Source organism: Zea mays, chromosome 4 (assembly GCF_902167145.1).
Source record: "Zea mays cultivar B73 chromosome 4, Zm-B73-REFERENCE-NAM-5.0, whole genome shotgun sequence".
In the NCBI taxonomy this organism is placed as follows: Eukaryota; Viridiplantae; Streptophyta; class Magnoliopsida; order Poales; family Poaceae; genus Zea; species Zea mays.
The window spans coordinates 135132426-135139393 of NC_050099.1; the positions used below are offsets into that span (position 1 = coordinate 135132426).

Sequence of the window (6968 nt, forward strand, 5' to 3'; positions counted from 1 at the left end):
TGCTAGAAAAGTAGCAGAGGCTGCTGAGAAAAGTACAGAGCCCGAAGGGCAAATAGGTATTAATTAGTGGTTTTTATTCTATTGTAATTTTTGATTCCAGACTTTGTTCACGGTTTGTAATAGTAATATAGCCGTATCTCCTCCTCCCTCAGAACCTATCGAAGCATCTCCGGGCCCCCACTCGAAGGGGGACGATGAAATTAGAAAAATGGTCGAAGCCATCATGGACAAGGTTGTCGACCAGCTACTAAACGAAGCTGCAGGAATAGTTCTTAAGGAGGATTAAATGCTATTGTAGAAACATTTGGAACGTAACATGTGTAATACATTGTAACTTTGAATGTAATATATAATCTATTTATAGTTCAATTCTTTACGATGCATGAAATTTTGCATACATACCATTTTTTGAGCCTTCGGCGAAAAAACACCTTCCCTTCTTTTCATGCTTCGTGAAGAAAATCTTTTATATATCGCAAGAATTTGCAAACTTCTCTGATGGTGAATATCCAAGCTTCGTGAAATATTCTCCGAAGCTGTTTTATGTTGCCTCTCTAATGAAGCTACACGTCTTCTTGATTTATCTTGTGCCTTAACACGATTTTCTCTTTTTCAAATTACCCTCCAAAGACCAATGGTGTATCCCCTTCTTGTTCCGCATGCAATATGCTGTATGATGCTTATGTTATGCTAAATGATGTGATGATGTTATGTTATGCAAAATGATATTTGTGCCGAAAGTACACACATCCCCGCAATAAAGCACACAATCTTTTTATATCAGCGCTGACTTTTCGCTGTAAGCCTCCCTTAGGAGCTTCTTCGCCTTTTACTTCAGCGGAATCAGCGTTTATTTTTCGCTGTAAGCCTCCCTTAGGAGCTTCTTCGCCTTTTACTTCAGCGGAATCAGCGTTTATTTTTCGCTGTAAGCCTCCCTTAGGAGCTTCTTCGCCTTTTACTTTCGGTGGAATCAACGCTTATTTTTCGTTGTAGGCTTAGAAAACTTACACTGCGCTCCCTTAGGAACGGCTTTTTGCTGCTTTGAATAAATTGCAATGCGTTCCTTAGAACAAATTTTTGATAACTTCGAAAATCCTCCTTGTCAATCATAAATTGTCATGCTTCGGCATCTCAGGCCTATAGAGAAGATATATTTTCATTACAGTAAAGAGTGAAACTATTACAAGAAATTGAAAGGCAATAAAAAACGTTAAAACTACCCTTAATTGTTCCTTATTAAAAAGAAAGCAATACTAAATGTGAAAATGCGAAAAACTGCTGTCGATGTAGGATATTTGTCAGTAAATGTGCTTCGACTCTGGCACAGTGCTATTGACTGTGCGAGCTTCGGACTCCTCTCTGAAGTCCCGCTGGGGGTTAGTGCGCTGACTCCCTTCTGGATGCTGGCCTCTTTGTGTTGGTGGTGGCGGCAGAGGCTGCTGCCAAGATGCTTGGGGTTGACTTGCCGAAGCAACAGAAGCTACAGGGTGATTGCCTACATATTCTGGAATGTAAGGCGAATGATACGAAGCAGTATGCATGACTTGCTTCGGCTGACTTTGTTGTGCTGCAGCTTCTCCTATCTCCTTTTGCTTCTGGATGGTAACATGACACATCCTGGTAGTGTGGCCCTTGTCTTCACCACAGAATAGGCAGTAAATTCTTCTTGGCTGATCCCCAAATCTTCCCCCGAAGCCCCTAGCGCCTCTGCCCCTTGGCGCTGGCGGCCGAATAGAGTTTTGCTGTTGCCCCGAAGCTTGCGAAGAGTATTGTGGCCTTTGCTGTTGACTCCCTCTATCATCACTTTGAGTGGAGTTATGAATTGACCTGACGTGCCTCGGATGAAATCTTCCTCCGAAGCCCCTGGTCATTTCAGAGAACCTGAATGCCTCCTCCCTTCTTTGGCGGAAGTCATTGTCAGCTCGGATATACTCGTCCATCTTCTGGAGCAGCTTCTCCAAAGTTTGTGGTGGCTTCCTGGCAAAGTATTGCGCTGAAGGTCCCGGCCGAAGTCCTTTAATCATGGCCTCAATGACAATTTCATTGGGCACTGTTGGCGCTTGTGCCCTCAGACGCAGAAACCTTCGGACATACGCCTGAAGGTATTCTTCATGGTCCTGGGTACACTGGAATAAAGCTTGAGCAGTAACTGGATTCGTCTGAAACCCTTGGAAGCTGGTTATCAACATATCCTTCAGCTTCTGCCATGAGGTGATTGTCCCTGGCCGAAGAGAGGAGTACCAGGTTTGAGCGACACTCTTGACGGCCATGACAAAAGACTTTGCCATGACTGCAGTATTGCCACCATACGAAGATATGGTTGCTTCATAGCTCATCAAGAATTGCTTCGGGTCTGTATGACCGTCGTACATGGGGAGCTGGGGTGGCTTGTAAGACTGGGGCCATGGTGTAGCCTGCAATTCTGTTGATAGAGGAGAAGCATCATCAAAAGCAAAATTTCTATGATGGAAATCTTCATACCAGTCGTCCTCATTGTAGAAGCCTTCCTGATGAAGCTCTCTGCGCGGAGGCCTTCGGTTCTAGTCATCTTGAACAAGATGACGAACCTCTTCCGAAGCTTCATCTATTTGCCTCTGAAGGTCAGCTAGACGCGCCATCTTCTACTTCTTTCGTTGCACCTATTGCTGAAGCATCTCCAAGTTTTGGATTTCCTGATCCAAGTCGTCCTCCGGAGGCGTTGGACTGGTGGCCTTCCTCTTCTGGCTTCGAGCCTCTCTAAGAGAAAGGACGTCCTGATTGGGGTCCAGCGGCTGCAGAGTGGCAGCCCCTGTCGCTGAAGCCTTCTTCGGCGGCATGACGAAGGTGATGTTTGCCGAAGATGTTCAAAAGCTCAAGAAATGGAAGTGAGTTCACCGGAGGTGGGCGCCAATGTTGGGGACTCGTTCTCAATTGCTATGAATCAAGAACAAGGCAACACAAGATGTTAAATATCAAAACCCTTCGTCCTTTAAATCATTATTTCCCTTCAGATATAATAGATTTCGGACGAAGGTCATGAAAGACAAACCTTCATGAACATAACAAAAGATAAAGAGTATTTAAACATAGAATATAAGAAATAACATGATCTCTGTAAATATTATTATTAATTTATTTTATCCTTATATTACTCATGTAAATAATGGTAAATTACAAATATACCTTCGGCTTGAAGGAATGTGAATACAGATGTGATGCAAAATCAAATGCCAAGTCAGCGTGAACAGTACGGGAATACTGTTCACCTATTTATAGGCACGGGTCGCAGCCCATGCAAAATTACATTAATACCCTTTACATTTAACAATAACTCTATATTAATTCTTCAAGGTCTAATTTGGCTTTTCATCTTTAAGTCGGTTCCCCTTTTCTGCCGTTATGTCGAAGCCTTTCTGCACATAGCTTCGTGATCGTCTTTTCCTTCGTCGTGATCGCCTTTCGTCCCGGTCGAGCTTCGTCTTTAACCGTGCTTTTGTATACCCGCAATCTAACTTTGAAGGTACCTGTTTATACATTTCTCTTGGAAAACATTGTCAAATCATGTTTTCGAGGACCTTCGGAAGCCGAAGGCCCCCAACAATCAGTGCTAGTTATTGCTTTATATTTCTGAACAAGACGTTTCTGTCTGTTAGAAATTGTTGCGACATTTGCTTAGGGATTCTCATGTGCCATGTTACTAGTTACACTGCTATTGCTGGTCTCATTTAGTTTAACATACCACTGTTAGATCTTAGAGGTATATATTGCTAAAAAGAATGCATGATCATTGATTCATTGTGATACCACCTGTGCTAACTTATTTTGAGCTCCTCTTATTCTTGCCGGCTCCCCGATGGAGATGAATGAAGAAAGGAAGGTCAGCTTACTAGGACTAGCAGATATATTATCAGCCTCAATTGGAGGATTCTCATGGGCTCCCTTGATTTCAAAGATCTGCAAGAATAAAGTCGAGGCGGAGGCTTTGTTTACTGGTCTTAGTGCCTTGATATGTCGAGGACAGCATGGATCCCAGGTCCAACATATAGATGGAATCCGGATCGCTGGACTTCCTTTTGATGTAAGCTCTTATGCTTAAACAAAGTTCACTGTTACCCACATTTTTCTGATTAATATTTAGTTATTTTCATAGTCTATATTTCACATCACTACCTGACTCATTGCTTCTTATCAGTATGTTCTGATATCTTGATGTTGATTTTTTGCTGCTCAAATTTGTCACACGCTATTCTTGTAGCTATATACGGCATTCAATAATTAGAAACATAATGATCTCGACAAATGCCTGATCAGTAACCAAAGCGGAGCCATGGTGTCAGTGACTGTCCAATGGAGCTTTTGCTTGATATTCTTTTGACCTCATTGCAACTTTTGCCGTTGAGGTTCTTGGTTATTAGCCACTGCCTACATCCATCTTTATTTGTTGGAGGTGGTTTTATCTGTTATTGCTAGAGTTTAACAGGCAACTTAAAATGGCAGGTTAACACTTTTAGGCAATCTTGTGGCTTGTAGCACATTGCAGATATCTCATCATGTTACTTTTCTAATTTCATTTGGTCCATGTATTATAATCATGTGCAATAGATAAATCATAGTACTTACATCTTGGAATGCAATAATTGTAATAATCTTCATATCAATTTGTTGCAGGGTGCAAGAGAAAGTAGCCTAAGTGGTAGCTCTACTTTCACTTCGGATTCCTATGAGAATAAGCTGAGCTCGGTAAACTCTACCAAGGATCGTTCTTCGGGAGAATATACATATTCAGAAAGGACTGATGTGTCAGATATGCAAGTGAAAAGTGTTTCTTCTTCAGACATTCGAATCAGTGTTTCCAGTGCCCTTAGCACATCCAGCCATCAAGCTTCTAGTTCTGGTCGTTCGCTCTCCTATTTTTCTGCTCAATATGTAAGGAGCTGAGTCATGTGCATTGTAGCCTGTATTTTTTTTATTTTTTAGCAATTGAATATATTTGATGAACATCAGAGATGCATATACTTTTTTCTCCAAGTTTCAGCATGTAGTGGTTATCAGGGAGTCGCCATCTTGGAAGTATAGTAGCTGAATTTATTTGAGTAGTCTTTTATCCAGGGTACTAAATTTTTTTGTTAAAAATGTCACTCCATTTATGTCCTAGTGTCCGCATCCTTATCTCTACTACTTTTGGCTGCCTAGGTAAGAAGTTACATCCATATGACCTTTGTGATATCTTTTTTGCTATATGTACTTTTACCAGGCATAAATGTGATCTGATTTGTGTAGCTTGCTCGTCTTGCTAAGATGGAGGTTGAGTATCGACGTATCCAGATCATAGAGATTGGTCTTCCAATGGGTAGACATATTAGGATGAGAGACACCCCGGGGGTCTAAAATCTGATGTTGAGTCCGCATTGCAAGTTCTGAATTTTGCAATATAAGTTGACTGAGATGGGAGAGCATGAACAAGTGGATAGACTTGAGGTGATTTTAATATTTTATGATATTATCCACCCAACCGTCTCAGCTTTCTTAAGAACTAACTAGTTCATTTACAATATGTTTCTTGTCACATCTGTGCCTTTTATTTTTCTTAGGTTTTTCCGTCTCCCCATTCATGTATCTAAAAAAGATCTCTTCACAGCTCTGGAAACAATCCAATGGATGTGGATGTAGGAAACACTTCAAGTGACCAACATATTCCAGCAGAGAGGTTGCACATAACATACAAGTCTGAAGCTTTGTTTTGTTTATGCCTAATCCTTAGCTGTCCTTGTTTTTTGATAACATGCAGGATTGAAGCATCTGAAGTAATTCTTGGTAAGCATGTGTTGGAAAACCATATAGATCAAATGTCAACTGATGAAGTCGAGCAATCGATTAACAGGTAGTCAACTGCACCTTACACTAGGAGCCAAATAGTTTTATTTTGGAGGTATGAAAAGAGGGCCTTACGCCAGAAGCCAAACAATTTTTATTGCATTGAAAAAGGGGCTGTTTTCTTTCATGCTTGTAACAAATAACCAAGCATGTTGATTGCTTTGAAATTTTGTTTACTTGTGCTCTCAGGGACTACAAGATACAAACAGGGTAATGATGTGGAATGGTATTGTTCGAATCGTATAGCTACCATTCTAGCAAGATGTTTACCTACAGGTCCCTGGCCATGATGTGTCATGATGGATGTCTGATGAATCCAACTAAAGCTCTACATTTGTAACGAACGCTTTCTGACGAGGGCACTGCGATAACACGCCTTCTATTCTAGTATGCTTAGTTAGATTCAATGTTAGCGCAAACGACTGATGATAAGTTTTTCGGTTAGTATTTTAATTTGGATTTAGAGTACACTTATGTATGATTTATTTGACAATGCTTATTTATGAGACATTGAATTGTACCTATCTATATTACATTAAATATGATGTTATTAAATATGTGTGTATGTATATTTCTCTTTCAAATTATTATAATGTGATATCTCAAAAATGATCATAAATTGAAGAATGTCTAGTTATGTAAGTCATTTCGTCTAAATCTTAATAAGACGGTTTCCAAAATATCCAATATCAGTCTCTAAATAAGATGGTTTTCTTGTTGCAAGTGTCTATTATTATAGGATATTTTATACGGTTTGATAAATATTTTATGTCTTATAATATTCGTATTCGAGATGGTTCTTTAGAAGAAGTGTCGTAACCAAAAACCTAATTCAAGACGGTTCGTCAAACAAATGACTTAAACATACACCTTTTTTAGACAGTTATAAATTTAAAACCGTCTTCTAAAATATTTTTTAAGACGGTTTATAACCATCTTAAATGTGGGACATCTTTTACGACTCTATCAAATTTGGACACTTTATAAGCGTCTTAATAACTAAAAATTAACTGTCTCATATAACATGATCTGTAGTAGTGTCGGCTCGCCCGAGGCCCAGCTCGGGCAGGCTTCGTCGAGAAGCAACCTTGGCTAAATCGCCTTACCAACCGACC

At 40.2% G+C, this 6968-nt stretch overlaps 1 long non-coding RNA gene across 2 annotated transcripts; it reads left to right on the forward strand.

Annotated features, from left to right (window-relative positions):
• Positions 1-3578: 3578 nt before the first annotated feature.
• On the forward strand, positions 3579-6423 carry LOC103635466 (uncharacterized). 2 transcript variants are annotated; one of them, XR_002268776.2, is made up of 5 exons: positions 3579-4057; positions 4648-5457; positions 5618-5686; positions 5768-5860; positions 6043-6423. It is a non-coding gene; the product is annotated as an uncharacterized lncRNA (long non-coding RNA). The 2 variants fall into 2 exon arrangements; XR_004857821.1 differs by having other exon boundaries at positions 4648-5860; positions 6043-6417.
• The last annotated feature ends 545 nt before the right edge of the window (positions 6424-6968 follow it).